General features: G+C 40.3%; 1 long non-coding RNA gene across 1 annotated transcript in view; it reads right to left on the bottom strand.

Moving 5' to 3' along the window:
- Window positions 1–1,878: 1,878 nt before the first annotated feature.
- The window catches only part of LOC113920927, a 35,436-nt gene continuing 20,313 nt past the window's right edge, over window positions 1,879–17,001 (bottom strand). Inside the window, exons 2-3 of the long non-coding RNA XR_003519439.1 lie at window positions 10,790–10,981; window positions 1,879–2,040 (exon numbers count right to left, since the gene is read on the bottom strand). This is a non-coding gene — a long non-coding RNA (uncharacterized LOC113920927). The remainder of the gene's footprint in view (window positions 2,041–10,789; window positions 10,982–17,001) is intronic.

Raw genomic sequence — 17,001 nt, 5'->3', positions numbered from 1 at the left:
CTACTGGGTGCATTTGGTTTCTCCTGTTGCATGACAAACAAATAATGCACTAAATGGCTTAAGATAGCCTGCTCTTATTATCTCACAATTCTGTAGATCAGAAGTCTTGGCCGGGGGAGCAGGCTGACTGGGTCCTCTGCTCATGGTCTCACAAGGCTAAAATCACTTGCTGGACTCTCAGTGGGAAACTCTGGGGAATATATGCTTTCAAGATCACTCAGGTTGTTGGCAGAATGTATAACTATGATTGTAGCACTGAAGTTCTTGTACCCTTCCTGGCAGCTGACCAGGGATCATTATCAGCTTTTAGAGGTCACCGGCATTCCTTGTCTTTTGGCCCCCTGCATTTCCCAATCATCATGGCATGCTGAGATAGCTCTGTGTTCCTCCTGTCCTTTATCTTTCTCCATTCCTCTCCTGCTTTTAACGGCTTCTGCTTTTAAAGGATCGTGTCCTTTATCATTCTCCATTCTTCACCTGCTTTTAAGGCCTGCCTGTAGTGTCCAGGATCATCTATTTTAAGGTTAGTTGATTAGCAGCATTAATTACACCTACAAAATCCCATTTGCCATGCACATCCCATAACCGTGAGTGTGACACCAGAAAGTGAAGGTCATAGGAAATAAAATTATGCCTGCTGGGTAAGGTTCAAACCACTTAGCATGGCATGTAAGAAGAGCCATACTGATTCACTTCCTACCTTACTAACCTTCCAGGTTTACTGCTCACCCAATATCTAAGAAGACTAAATATCTTAGTTTCCCTTGGACAATTCTGGTTTTTACATATTATTCTAGGATAAGAGTGAATAGCATCTTTTTAATATTCCAAAGTGTCCCAGTTTGGACAATAAATTAAATGGTCACTGTTGCAGACTGTGTCATTCCAAAATTCCTATGCAGAAGCCCTACTCCCCTCTAAGGGAGTCAGGAAAGTTAAATGAGGTCATAAGGGTGGGCCCTCAACCAACAGTGTGAGTGTCCTTCCAAGAGGAGACAGCAGAGAACTACCTCTCCCTCCCGCTCTGTATGTACACACACTGAGGAAAGCCATGTGAGGACACAGAGAAAAGGTGGCCATCTGCAAGCCAGAAAGAGAATCCTCGCTAGAAATCAAATCCTGCTGAGCCTTGATGCGGCCTTCCAGCCTACAGGACCATGAGAGAATAAATTTCCGTATTTAAGCTCCCAGTCTATGGCCTTTTGTTAGGGCAGCCCTAGTGGGCTAAACTCTGTGTCTTTCCCATTGTTTCCTACACGCTGGTTTCCAGAAATCGACGGCCTTTCCATAATTCCTTGACTTACTTAACAGTTTCTGTTTCTTCCATTGCTCAGAATGCCCTTGTCTTGGTTGTCTGCCAGGAATTTTCTTCTTTCATAGATTCAGACTCCTTTTCCGTGAAGCCACATTTACACCCACTCCTGATAATGCCTTACTCCTTCCTTTTTCTCATCCCTATATTTTCTATATCACTCCCATAGCAACTAAAACCATTCTGTTCTCATTCTTCTTTTCCCTTCCTAGGCTATCCTTCGCCCAGCCCACGCACTGTATCCTATCTAGCTCAATATTGCCACATTCTAAAAGACTCGGTGAATGTCTGGTCCTGCCAGTGATTCCATCTGAAAAGGAAACATGTGAAAGAGACACTGCACAGAAACTCGCTGTGTCTCTACCGAGTGATTTGGCAAGAAAACCCCAAAGGAAGGCTTCCAGTCAGGTGACTTAGGTATAAGTTAGAGCCAACCATTTCGGTGCTTCATTAATTGGGATGAAGACAGAGAAGCCGGCACTAGGAGAGCATCAACCATCAACACAGGGCAGGAGATGGAACTGCCCCACTCTAGGATGGCTTCCAAAGGGATCTGTTTCTGAAGTGTTTGGGGCTTCGGTTCTCAGACAAAGTCAGAGTAGTTTTACCATTTGCTGAAGTAAGGACAAGGTGGGTTCGTGAACGTACTGGTCGACTTCCCTTTGCGCTCCTTGGAGAGCGATGGAGTAGTTGGCACTAGATGGTCATCAGCAAGAACTGCAGGGAGGCTGGAGAAGAGAAAATGGTAAGCAAAGTCATGGGACAAGGTCCTCTGCCCTGTCCATTGGCGTTACAGGTCAGTGTGGAAGAATGATGCTTTCGTAAAGCCTATCAGAAAGCAGACTGACAGACAAGCAGACGATGTGATGTCCCTTGCACTTCTGTGAATTGCCAGCCTGCTCTAAGCGCTGTACATTGATGATAGGGGTGTAATTGGCAGAATGCAGTAAATGTCAATTGTACGTGGCAGAAATAAAATTGCTGTGCATGGCAAACTTTGTGGAATGTGTGCACGCTGTAGCTTGGAGGTTCTATGCAAGGTAGATGCTAAGCTACATTTCTTAAAGCTCAGCAAAATGAATCAAAAACCTTCCTGCAGAGGAAAGCATTTCCACACTCCACATATTCTTAAGGAGAAAAAAAATCATGATTGGCAAATACAGGCAAATGAATGTGCGTTTCCAAGTGAGACCACTCAGACAAGGTGCTTTGTAAGAAAACTCGTGCTTGATGTTTGGCTTTATTACAACCCTCCACCTCATTTTTGCCCCTTAGAATCTGCGACAAAATTGTGTCTTTAGTGTATCTCTCCGTGGCATAATGGACTGAGTAGCTCCTTAAAATATAATAGCATTTTTGTACGACACAGTTGATAGTTTATTCTGTAGTCAAATTACAGCCTTTTTTCTAATATGGAAAAAACAAGGTGTGCTAAATTCTTTGTAGTTGAGAGGCTTATAGGTCTTTTTATGACAGAATTTCAAATCTCTACAAGCAAAATTGTTTAGTAAATAACTTATTACTATCTCAATAATTTTTACATTTTGTAAAACAACTACAACCTAGTCATGATTAGTCTTTAATTTGTGTGAGTAACTAGTGAACAGTGTACTCCTTGAGGCTGCACGGAGATGTGTTTTCCTCATATTCCAAGTGTCCTAGAAGGGAAAGAAAGAAGGAATGTGGCATTTACTGGACCCTTTTATATGATGCATGCCTTTACATTTTCTCATTTAATCCTCCATTTAACAATACATAATGTTTATTAAGTGAATCCTCGCTGCCTAACATGAGTGCTTCATATGGATGGTCTCACTGAAGCCTCGTAATCCTCCATGGGGCAGGTGATACTTTCATTATTTCACAGATGACATATGACATGTGACATGGGGAAGGTAAGTGGCATGAATGTAGCCTTTATGTAGCAGAGATGAAATGACCCTTGGTAGGTTTTTCCTTATGTTCAGAGATGACAAGATCATCTGTACAGTTTCAAAAAACTTGACAGTAAAATCCAGCATTTTATTGATTTTAAGTGGAAATTCCTGGATTTAGACCCTGTTCTGCATTGTGTTAAAATCGACGTTATTTAGGGGATGTTGGGGAACCTTGTTGGGAACAGTGGAGTGCCATATTAAGCTTCTAACAAGAGACACTGAAAACGTCCGCTAGAATCTGACACAAGAGAACTACTCCTACTATACAGCCTGTCCCAATAAGTCTTCTGTCCCAGTTTTTAGCGAAGATGCATTTATCTATGGAATCTTTGGCACCACATGGCATTGCTGGAACTCTGTCGGAACCTCAGGGGCAGACAGACTGGTCTGAAAAGTCAACATGGCTACTCTCACATAACCAGCATTGTAGCAGGACAGCTGGGATTCTGGGCTTGACTGGAGCTGTACATGAGAACACCTCCACATGTCCTCCCCAGAATGGTATTCTAAAGTGGCATCTCAGGTCTTATGGAAGGAATGTTCAAGAGAGCTAGAAAAAAGCTGCAAGCTTTCTTAGGATCTGGTCTCGGAAGTCCCAAAACATTATTTTATCCTACAGTCTGCTGGACAAGAAGTCACTAAAATGAGCCCACAATCAAGATGAGAGAACTAGCCTCCACATTTCTTTTTTTTTTTTTAAGATTTATTTATTTATTTGAGGGGGGAGGGGCAGAGGGAGGGGGAGAGAGAGAATCTCAAGCAGATTCCCCATTGAGCACAGAGCCAAATGTGGGCCTCGATCTCACGACCCTGAGATGATGACCTGAGCCAAAATCAAGAGTTGGATGCTTAACTGACTGAGCCACCCAGGGGCCCCAAGAATTAGCCTCCACATTTCAGTGGAAGGAATAGCAAACAATTTGAGGTAATCTTCAATTTCCCAGGGGAGGAAAAATGTTATCAAACTGTCAGTAAAAAGAAAATTGCAGTCTTCATTACGGCAAAGTAACTGCTCCAGGACTAGCCTTCCTGCTATAAACAACCACTAATAACTATTATCGTGAGTATAATAGTGATGATAATAATAATAATAATAAATGCAATGAATTGTAACCCATCACATATCACCTGGCTAAAATACTTTTTTTTTAAAGATTTTATTTATTCATTTGACAGAGAGTGACACAGCGAGAGAGGGAACACAAGCAAGGGGTGTGGGAAAGGGAGAAGCAGGCTTTCCCCTGAGCAGGGAGCCCGATGCGGGGCTCAATCCCAGGACCCTGGGATCATGACCTGAACCAAAGGTAGATGCTTAACGACTGAGCCACCCAGGTACCCCTAAAATACTTATATTAAAACTACAGCAATTAAGACAGTGCGATAGTAGCAAAAAGACAGACATATCCACCAATGAAACAGTATAGAGAGACCAAAGATAGAAACAGACAAACACTATTATTTGATTTTTGACAATAACAGAAACCAATCAAGTAAAGAACACACAAAACGTCCCTATAATTCAATAGGAAAAGAGCAGGGGAAAAATTACCTTTTTAATGAATGATAGAAAAACTGTATATCTGTATGGAAAGTATGAACTCCATCCTACCTCATACCATACAAAAGTTATCCAAAATTACACACAGATATCAATGTAAAAACTGTATCATAAAGCTTACTATAGAAAAAGTAGAAAAAAAAGAAAGAAAAAGTAGGAGAAAATTTGCAGATCCTTCACCTAGGAAAACATTCCCTAGCACATAAAAGCACTAAGCTTAAAAAAAATTGGGAAAAATTACACTTTGTCAAAATGAAAAGCCTGCTCTTCAAAAGAGGGGACATGAAAGGGCAAGCCACCGACTAAGAGAAAAACATTGGCAATGCACATATCCGATATAGGACTCACACCCACAAAATGTAAAGAGCACTTAAAACTCAATAATATGAAGACAAAACCCCAATTTAAAAAATAGGAAGGAATCACTTGAACAGATACACTACAAAAGAAGCTATGCACAAAAAAAATGTTCAACACCCTTAGTCTTCAAGGAAATTCAGATTAATCCTCACCTACCAGAATGACGCAAATTAGTTTTCTTACATTGCTCATGGGGGTGTAAAATTATACAGCTGTTGGGAGATAGTCCTCCATGGGTCTTTCCCACGGCTACACATTTTCTGGGTATGCAAGAATGTGAGGGCTCACCTCTTTCTTTACCTGAGTCATTTCTCAGGGTTATATTCACAAAGAGGAACTTTGTGGGATGAAAAAATGTTTTTAGTCAGAACAAAACGCAAGCTTTTATATTGCTTCCCCTAAAAGGGACTTTCCCCAAATCACTGTATGTCCAGGTACCCATCTGGTCCGTCTGTGGTCCTCCTTGTGGGACTTGGATTAAACCAACACAAACATGGTGTTCAGGCTGCTTGCTGTACTATGAATAATAAAGTCCTTTTTCTCTGACCCAAGTGTCTCCCGTCTTTTGCCTGCTTCCATAAAATATGAATAGGCTAATATATTAGCTTGTAAGTACAGTAAAATCCCAGACTCTGACAACAACCACCTAGCCAAAGTTTGGCATTTTCTATTACACTACATGACCTAGAAATTCCACTGCTAAGTATTTCTCTGAGAGAAATGAAAATGTGTACAGAAAAAGAATTGTACGTTAATTTTCATAAAACTTCATTAAGCATAATCCCAAATGGATATATGATTAATTACTACTCAACCATAAAAAAGAGCAAACAACTGACACAACATGGATGAACCTCAAAACCATTGTGCTGAGTGAGAGAAGCAAGACATGACAGAGCACCTTACTGCATGATTACATGAAGTGCTAAAGCTAAAAACCTAATTAATAGTAATAGATTTCCATTCATGGGTGAAAAATCATGAGACTTGTTGTAGAGATAGGAAGTTTGAGATGTATCTTGAGGCCTCCAGCTAAAAATGTTAAATATTCGCTTAATTATTCATTTGTGAAGGAACACATTTAAGGATAGATACTAATCTGGAACAGAAGCAGAAAAGATATGAAACTGGGGCCACTGAAGCCAAAGATGTTAATATTTTAGGAAGCCTGGAATGATTCAAAAGTTAAATGATAAGGGGTCCTCTAGCAAACTGAGAAATGAGAAAGCTCTGCCTCGAGAGGCACGTATATCGCTCAGTACACGAAACACTGTGTAAGTGCACGTGGGATGGAAACACAGCCAAGAAGGTGGAGGAGTCCACGGGAGCCGAGGAACTGGAAATGGAGAGAGGAAGACTATTTTTGTAGAGCTTGTTGTAAGCAGTTTGTCAGTAACAGTCACATGATGGACAGAGTGCAGAGTACTCTGGGTGGCTTTCAGTTTTTATTTTTCTTTTAAGTGACGAGACTTCTGCACAAGTGAAGCCAATAGCAATCATAATTGGAAATCAAGACTTGTCATTTACTTTATATCTAAGGGGGGGGTAAGGATTCCAACCCCCTTGGAAATATGCTGCTAGCATGCATCAATAGAAGGCTAATACACTAGATGGAGGCTGAATTTAAATAATAATATTGTCTGTTTTTGTCAGTTTTCCTTAGGTTGTGGTACATGATTCAATAACCCCCAAATCTCAGAGCTTACAACAATCATTCATCCCTTGTTCATTTTTCCTTTCTGCTGTAGGATGGCTGTGGGTTTGCTCCTCCTGCCTTCCCACTCTAGAATCCAGATCGAAAGAGTAGCCTCTGTTTGAAACACATGGTTCTCAAACAAAAAGGGGAAAGTACAATAGAAAAACCGTGCAATGGCCATGAAGGCTCTTATTGTCGACATGGCAGATGTCTTCCTCTGTTTTGTGAAGTGACAATTTTCCAAGCAGTCCAGAAAAGCAGAGGCTTACAGGCAAAGAGAACACAATATGCAAAGCCCTGAAAGCACAGAGTGAGGATCTTTCCCAGGAGAGAAAACGCCAGAGAACCTTCGGAGGAGGAGACACACGGGCGTCATGAGAGAGATCGTGGGCCCGCGACCGCATGGAGAGGTGGGTGATTCAGACGTGTACTCCGGCAGTTACAGCGTGCAGTTAAAACTGTGGCCGTGGAGCGACAGGAGACGTGATGGTGGTGAATTTGCCAAGGGGACCCTGCTGATGGGGGCAGGGGGAGATTACAGATAGGGAGTATTCCGAACATGATCTGTGAAGGTGGATGTGGGGTCGGGTCCGGAAGAATGCTGTCAACTAGGGTGAGTAGTTTACACCTCGTTTGGAGGGCGGGGGCCAAACACTGAATTATTTAAACTGAAAGACATGATCTTGGTTCCATTGTAGAAAAAGAAAATCTCTAGAATGGGTAACAAAATGAAAGATGGGAAAAACCGAAGCGCTATGACTGTATTCCCGGCAAGTGATTACAGTGGCCTGAATCAGGCTGCGGTAGTCAGAATAGAGGGGAGTGAGCACACCTCGGGGCACGGAGAGCACGGGTCAGCAGCACTGTGTGACGAAATGACCGCAGGGGCAGTTGCTGGTGAAGCAGGGGGAAATGGAAGGTGAATGCCATGGAACAGAGAAACGGAGTGGTTGGGGAAGCCGCTAGGAGAGCAGGGCAGTGAGGGCAAAGGGGGGACTTAGTGTTTGAAGGGAATGGGTTCAGCTTTGACCTTTGGAAGGTCTGGAAGACATCCTGTAAATACGTCCAATTAGACCCAATGGAGTTTTTAGAAAGGGTCTGGTGCGAGAGAAGGACTTGGAAGTCATCAGCAATACAGGGGCAGAGATAAGTGAGGGATGGTCTGCGTGGTCCACAGTGAACTATGAAAAGCCACTGCAGGATTTTAAGCGAGGAGAGGATTTGTACTTTAGAAGGATTATTCCGATGGCAGTAAAAATAAGAAGAAAAACAAGAAAAAAAAAAAAAAAAACAACAGGTAAGAACTTATTCCTCAACTGACAGATCAAGAAATGAAATAAGTCTTAACCAAGAAAGTGTTCACAAGAATGACAGTGGTACAAAATGGAGTTAATAGCCTCAAGGAAGGTTAAGAGACTTTCTAAATGGGACTTGGCAGTGTAGAGCTTGAAGGAGGTGAAAGCTAAGTTTCTTGGCTGATTGGTTTTATTGATAGTGTTACAACCAAGGCAGGCCTAACATGAGGAATAGCAGCTTAAAGGGAAGGCATTAAATTTAGACTATCTTCTGTTTTAAAACCACGTGGGAAAAGCAGAAGGGGAAACCCCACAGAAGATGGACATAAGATACTAAAATTTTAGCCAGAAATATCTGAGCAGCAGTAGCATGTCTAAAATCACAACAGTACGCGAGACGGCCCAGGGATAGCATGTGGATTAACAGCTTGAGAGGTCAGAGTGCAAATTTCTGGAACCCTAACACACAGGGAGTTATAGGAGGAAAAAGATCCTGCAAAGGTCACTGTAGTAGACAACGTTAACTATTTAACCAAAATTCATTCAACTCTTTCTTCCTCATGAAAAACAAATTTTGAAAGAGGAGTAATAGGCCTGGCTAAAAATATTAACCTCCCCAGCTTCTCTTTCACCTAGGAGTGTCCAGCTTCCAGCCCATCATATCTGGCTGGTTGTAATTCAGGCAAATGAATGACATCTAAGAAGAATGTACTGTGGGGTTTCTTAGGAACACTTTCTCTTTCCCGATAAGAGAGAACACAGGGAGCTTTTACTAGTTTTTGTCTCTTGCTCTCCATCGTATGTAGAGACATGAGGACTATCCCTGGCATGTCCTGCAAAATTGCCACAAGGTAGCAAACATGAAAACAAAACTTCTGAAACAAATAACGCAACATATTTTAAGAAAAAAAAAAAAGAAGAAGATAGCAGGAGAGGAAGAATGAAGGGGAGTAAGTCAGAGGGGGAGACAAACCAGGAGAGATGATGGACTCTGAAAAACAAACTGAGGGTTCTAGAGGGGAGGGGGTGGGGGGATGGGTTAGCCTGGTGATGGGTATTAAGGAGGGCACATTCTGCACGGAGCACTGGGTGTTATGCACAAACAATGAATCATGGAACACTACATCAAAACAAATTATGTAATATATGGTGATTAACATAACAATAAAATTAAAAAAAATAAAATAAAATCTTAAAAAAAAAATGATAAGGAAGATGAAGCAAGAGATGGAAAGTACCTAAACCTCTGACAAACGTCAAACAGCTGCACCAACTCTGAGCTCCGCAACTCCAGACTGAGATGGGTGAGAAAGCAATCTTGGTTTGTTTTAGTCACTGTTGTTTTGTTTCACTATGTTGCGTTTTCTAGCCACCTAGGGTTAAAGCCATTCTTTACGACAAAGATCCTGAGAAGAAACATTGGTAAGTGGAAGAAAAACAAGGGTACACAGTTTCCCAGATTCCAAAGAGAAGTCAAAAATGGCAAGGCCCAAAATGAAGAGGACCCCCATGATGACTCAATTAGGAAGTCGCTCTTGCCAGGAAATTTTCAGGAAACGGGGTATGGGAATCTGATTGCAGAGTTCTGAAACATGAAACTGGGGACAGAATCTGGAAACCGTGAGAATTATAATCTTTTCTGAGAAGGCTGACAGGAAAAAAAGGAGGGGATTTACTAGAAAAATGAAAAATGTAGAGGAGTCACCGAACTATAGCCCCACTGGGTCACCTGTTTCTATGGAGATTTATTGGAAATAGCCATGCCCATTCATTTATGTATCATCACGGCTGTTTTCTCTACAGCAACACAGCTGAGTAGGGTGATAGAAACCAATATGGTCGGTCCACAGAACCAAAAATATTTACTGATTCAGAGCTTCAAGGGAAGGGTTTTGTTCCTTCCTTCAGGGTAAGAGTGGCATTGCCATAATCATAGGAAAAGGGAAAAGCTGCAGATAAATGAGAAGGATCTTTACACCAGTAATACAACCACCCCTGGAGGACAGGGGTAGATGGGTTACTATAGAACTCAATGTTAAAAGTTTAGAGAAAGGATGACTTGTGAGCGGCAGATAGGAAGTTGAGAACTTCTTGTTTTCTTTGGGAAAGAAGGGTTGAGATACCATCTTACAAGTGATTAGCATGGTTAGCATGACAGCAGGCTCTCAGATGGCCATCGCTGAGGATGCAGCCTGGGGAGGACTGACAAATATGATTCTTTAATCAGGAAACAAACACACATGTCACTTTCACTTTAATTTTAAAGGTTTTTTTTTTTTTTATGTTCCCAAAACACTAACTACAATATGTCAGGATTTGTCTCCGATTTCTTTGTTTTTAGACAAAAGTTGTAGATCTGAAACAGATTCCATTGTCATTAATCAACAATTATAAAAAGGAAAGAAGATTGTCAGAAGATTATTGGGATTTCCATAATGGATGAAAGACAAAGTAAAATTTTATTACAGGAATATGACAAACTCTTCTTAATGTTTTTATGTATTAACATTACAGATAATACAAAAAGAAACCATTGTGTAGTTATGTGTAGTTTAGTAACACAGATTTAATAAATATCATATTTAACTTAATCCATAGTGGTAGGTTATAGGATGGATCCATGGTACTCACCGCCTTGTCCCGCTGGAAGATCAAACCTTCTTACACTGATGACATCAGGCTTGACCATGTGACTGGCTTTGGCCAAGCCAACGTGAGCAGAAAGCATGGATAGTCCCTCGAGAGTCATCACGTGTTTCCTCTGTTTCTCCTATATTTTTTTCCAGGATTTCAGTGACCCAAGGAGGGGGCTACTGCTTCAATCTGAATCCAAGAGGAAAGAAGACACTAGGACCAAAGACTTAGTGGGTGAGTTGGGAACATATCCCATGAATGGGAAATAAGAATCTATTTTTATAAACCACTGAGATATGAGGATAATCTGTGTAAACTGATACCTTTTTTTTGAAGATTATTCCAGTATACCTCTATAGCACTTAAACATTTCCTTTATTTTAATTTTAACATTAAAGAGACACATAGATACACACACCAAGTAACACAAGGAAGTCTTACAGAGCTGATGTAAAAGAACAGAGGTCTCACAGAGTTCGGATCTCCTGAAGGACACCTGACCATTTGACATGAGCAAGAAGTAAATTTTATTATGTTAGTTCACTGAAAAGACGACATTTATTTTGTTGAGGAGATACTGTCTCCTTAATTAATACTAACTTCCAAGGAAGAAAGTGAACATTTGTACCCCGTTAGACGCTTAGTAAAATAAGATGGCCTGAACTGTTCATTCTGGGTCCTTTTTTCCTTCATGTCTGTGTGTATGTAATTGTAGCTCATTCCTTCAGATTCAGGCTGATGAAAATGTATTACATTTTACACTCTCTTATGTTAGAACATGCACTAAATAACCTCAAGATACAAAGTTGTTGAAAACTAATTTATGTTGATAAATATCACAAATCAGAGTAAAAACTATAAAAATTAACCAGTCTCCTGAAAACTTTAGCCCAATAATGAAAACGGAAAACAAAAATTAACTGTTATAGGGACTCATTTGGAAAGCAGAAGTGAAGGTAAAGGCAATTCATTAAAGCATCCAAAACTACCTAAGCAAGTGACCCAGAGTAAGAGTAAGATTCTCAAACCCCTTAAAATTGTAATGAAATATATTTCATAGGTACAGTTTACAATTTATCAGCATTTCCAATACAGGGAAGCTGTATTTTACAAGGAGCAGCTGTATTTTACTTCATTTTTGAAACATGGGCTGAGCTTTAAGATTCTGAGCAGAATTAAGTGGGTAGAAAACTATTCATATATATTATCTTGGGTTGGAGGACACTGATCCTTCATTGTATTACTTAGAGCTTCAAGGTTTCTTCAGTGATATTTTATGAGTATTTAAATCATGATATTCAAAACTAAGGTTGAGTTATATGAAACAGCAGGAATATAGATGTGATATAGAGCATGAGAAAATGTCACAAAATATTCAAATGAGCTGAGAAGCTATACTAGTGTACACCCTTAAATATTAAAAGCTGGATGTCAAGTCCTCTCGATCTGAAAACGATCTAAGTTTTTCATCAGCCATTTGAAAAATAAGACCTATCACAAATATGCTATCCAGTGAAGTTCTATATTGATTTGTGTCATCTTCCCAAATGGCAAAATCAGTAAGTGCAGGAACATGAGACTCCAGAAAACTGAGAAGTCTCTTAATATGTTGAGTACCTGATAGATGACGGAAACCATTTTTCCCACTTCAAAGAAGAATTCAGTTATATTAAGTGTCCCCATCCCCCTCCTTATCCACTTATTTGGCAACAGGTCTCCATCACCTATTCAGAATGAAAATCGTGGACTTTCTCTTCCTTGCTCATGGAATTACTAAGAACTATTCATTCAGGCTTCTTGGCCTTCCTCCCGTCCCTAATGCCAACACTCTGCACTAGAACACAAGAGCTAGATGCTTTTCAGAGGTTACCCAGTGCCCACGAAACTAAAAGTCCTTGATCTTATTTTAGAGACACCGCAATTCATTCTTTCTGACCTTAACTTTCACCCTGCCTCTGTGAAAGCTCCATACCAACAAATCTAGGCTTTGGGGTTATCCTAAATGTGTGTTAATTCTTAGACTTCACCTAAGATTTCTTTCATCTTTTCATTTCCATGGAAAATTACTGATCTATTAAGATACAGCTCAAAAACCTAACTTTATCATGAAGCCTCCAGGAAAATTTCATTATAAAGTGATACTGTGCAATTACATACTTTCGTGTTTCAGGAATTTTGATTTCTTAATCTCCAACATATAAATTCCATTTGGAGGATTGTTGTCAATTAATTCCTGTCACCCTCAGTCACTTTCCAAAACACAACTGTAATACATGGCACATCTCGTCCTAAAATAAAATGCTGTTAAAACAACAGTCAGAAAACCATGTTACTAACAGGTTTTAGCCAATTTTGAGCATAAGCCTTTTGACTGAGAGGCTCAGATAGGAATGATACTCAGAAAAAATAAGTATCATTAATGACATCTCAAACGATTTTTTAATTCAGGATTAACAAAAAGAATAAGGACATTAAATAAGAGTAAATTATCTTACTATGAAAAGAAAGCTTTAAGCATATTATTATAATACTAATTGAACAATTCCTCATGAAGCCCTTAGCAGAGTTCCTGCTGTAAAGACTCTATAAATCCTAGCTGCTATTTTTATTTTAGCCCAATCTATATGTGAATGCTACATGGTGGAGTTATGGCTGTGACCTTCAGGGATATCTTACCAAGTACTGTGGAGAAACACTTTGGCAGGTATGGGAAAGAAAAGCCCCATTCAGGTGCGTTCTAATTCAGTTTCCACATTCTGCTGATATTTTACTTTTGAATCTCCCATTCTTGTCATAAACTGGTGCACGCGCGCGCGCGCGCACACACGCACACACACACACACACACAGCTTGAAAGTATCAGATGTTATGTTGAAAATTCTTAGTTCATACTTACATACTTGCCTAAATTCAATTTTTCTGTAGTAGGTGTTTGTCAAAATCATTTTATGGAGGTTCCTTCCTGATGAACAAGTACAGGATTTCCACAGCCAGTTACCCACGGCCTTCATCACTCTCTCTACCACCTTCACTTACGTTCCCCATACAATCCCCACCTTCCCATCCTTTTCCATGTTGGAAGAGGAAATTTAAGTGTCTTTAAACGTCTATGACAGAGTGCTCTCTGGGTTAGAATCTAAGCAACAGTGGGCCCCACTGAACAGAAATGTGATGGTCAAATCCGTACAGTGCCTACACGTCACCCATCGGTGCTCTGCTACTTGGAGCACTCTATTTGCCTATGTTTTCCCTTTTGTGATCATCTTTCCATTACAAGTTAGCTCCTGACCACTATTTTTATTTGTGACTTTGAGAATCTGTTCCACTCTGAAGGAGCTGTTTTGCATTTTCAAATTTTATAGAAAGATCCCTACCACTCTACACTGACTGAAATGTGGTTCTTTTTCAAGGACATTTTAGTTCCTGTAGAGTCCCATCATTTTTGAGCCAGAAGAAAGGATTGCATGGTCTTTTCTCCCCATTCTCACTTCCAAACTCTGTCTTAGTGCATTTTTATGCACAACCCTTTCTCTTTGAGTTGTCTCCCCTTTCCTCATTGATGTCGTTTATTGAACCTCACGAAATCCTTTCCTTAAGAATGGTTCTAGTTTTTCTCCTCACTTTATCCGGTGTCAGTGTAGATCACAGGATCTCCGTCTTTACTATACATCAGAATGACATGGAGAGATTTCTAAAAATACTAATGCTTGGACTTCACCCCAAAAAGATGATCATTTAATTGGTCTTGTGGGGCCTGAGCATCAGTAAATATTTCTAACTTCCTGCAACACTTTTTTTGTCTGTTTGTTTGTTTTAAGAGAGGTGGGGGAGGGGTCAAGGGAGAGGAAGAAAAAGAATTTTAAGCAGGCTCTATGCCAAGTGTGGAGCCCGATTGTGGGGGTCGATTTCAAGAGCCCGAGATCATGACCTGACCGCAAATCAAGAGTCAGAGGCTTAACCGACTGAAACACCCAGGCGCCCTCCCCTACCCCTTTCCCTTTTTTAATGAAGCAAGATTCTTAAAGCAGTTGGAAAAGTTTAAATGGATTGACATTGACAATGGAATGGGTGATAAAATGGAAGGTAGGAGGAAGTATATACATTGGTGTGATTCTAGGCGAGTCTGTAGGTGACGGGAACCCAGCTGCAAGTGTTCCTACCTGTATGTGTTTACTATCTCTGTGACATAGCCAGTGCAGTTTACTCTAAATCTGAAGGAAGGTGAGCTTGGGAATAGAATTTAAAAATCAGGGAATGTATGGCCACATCCGAAAATCACGGCAAATACTGAGCTAGCATAGGAAAATATTGTCTGTACAGCACTGTGGACTCAAGAAGGGTTTAAATCGTGAGAATTGGAATCAGAACCAATTTACATTAATTCCAGCACTGTGCCTAGCAACAACGTGTCGGAGGTATGGAGAGCAGTAAGAGAGAGCCTGGGGTCATTCTTGACGTGTAGGCTTTGGGGTCAGGTAGAGGTGAAGGACAAAGGGTGATGAGATCAATTATATTGACAAGAGAGAAGTGATTGGTATTCTTGACATAGAGGCTGAGAACAAAAGGGAAGGCTCCCTCGAAGAACTGAGGGCTCCTAACAATGAAAGGATCCAAAAAATGGAGGACTTGATGTAAAAGAGTTTATCTGCTTAAAAAAAATAAAATTATAGTTTATGTTTGGAGGGTAAGTTATTAAAGATTCTAGAAAGAGACTGAAATCAAGGTAATGGAATTCTAGCCCTGACCCAGTTTTCAGCTAGCTGCATTACCATGAATAGGTCCTGACATCCTCTGCACCTTGGAATTTTGTTGCATGAAAATACAGGATAAGGCTTGGGGATCTCTTAAGAAATCTTAGTGGCAGCATTGTGTGATTCTAAGAATCAGTGAATCATCTTAAAAAAAAAAAAGAAAATGTTCAGTTAAGAGATCTACTTTCAAAAGAAATTTTAACTTCAGATATGAATCTGTTCTACCTAATGACTGGAGATGGGCATGGCAGGGTCTGACAAATACATGATGTCCTTTGACGGGCACATACATACCGATGACCCTCAGAGAGACACTTAACTCCTACATTCTTATTTTTCTACAGGCCTCTAGACAAATGTATTAAGCTGCCTATTAGACCTCCCAACATAAATGTCTCACATACTTCAAACTCGGTGTATTTAAAATGAAACTCATTCCTTTGCCAAGACTTTGCCTTCAAGTATAATCTGTTTCTATTAATGCACTACGCTACTAATCAACATAGTAAACGAGAGGATGAGATCACGCTCTCTTCCGTCTCTCTTCCTTGCCCACTATATTTAATTATCTCCCATAGACTCTATTAAAGAGCACCTGCATCTTTTTGTACCTCACCAAACCTAATATTGCCTTCTTGCTTTAGCCTTTGCCCTTTGGAATTTGCAGATAGTCTCCATACTGCTTCACTGATGTTCTTTCTACTGCCAAGTGATGCTCCACACTGTTGCCAAATGAATTCTCATATAGGTGAAAACAATAATGCTGATCATCTATGAGAATTCTTCTGGTGGTGCCCCACTCATGATAAAATTTACCTCCAGATTTTACTCAGGTTATGCAAGCCCTTCAAGATCTCATTCCTACCAACAATTACCTCTTAAACTCCCACACTCTCAGCTTAAGCAATAGAGTGACTTGCACTTTGAAAATGCCATGCTATTTTATTCTTCCTGTTGGCACTGCTTCTCACCTTGCTTTGGAGCTTTCTCCCATCGTCTGTATGGATGGTTTCCATTCATCCTTCAAGAGTTAGTGAGGATATTAATGCTTTTTGGAAACCACATTCTATAAATCCATTCATGTCCATATTTTCTCACACGTGGCTGGCTCTCAGGACATATTTGACTACGATGGCATGTAGAGAGGCAAAGAAATATATATACAGTGTTAACTCATTAGCTTTAGACATGAATATGGCTAAAGGCTCAAATGAGAACAACTTGGCCATGGCTACTATGCGGTTATGTGGCCAATGGCTTTCATGGAAGGGAACTGTATTTATTGGGTGAGCTCTGAATCCTAGCAGATTTTTCTGATATGATGAAACAAAAAAGTAGACTATCTGGGGCCAGCTGATCTGGCTGATAATCATGATGTGTTTATGGTTTGCCTCTTAGCATGTATCCCCCAATTCTGTAACGGCATTAGGTTAATTTTGCTCAGGGAACCGATCCTCC

This window comes from Zalophus californianus, chromosome 3 (assembly GCF_009762305.2).
Source record: "Zalophus californianus isolate mZalCal1 chromosome 3, mZalCal1.pri.v2, whole genome shotgun sequence".
Lineage (NCBI taxonomy): Eukaryota > Metazoa > Chordata > Mammalia > Carnivora > Otariidae > Zalophus > Zalophus californianus.
Note: the sequence above shows the minus strand (reverse complement) of the source record. Positions and strands in the feature narration are given on the sequence as shown.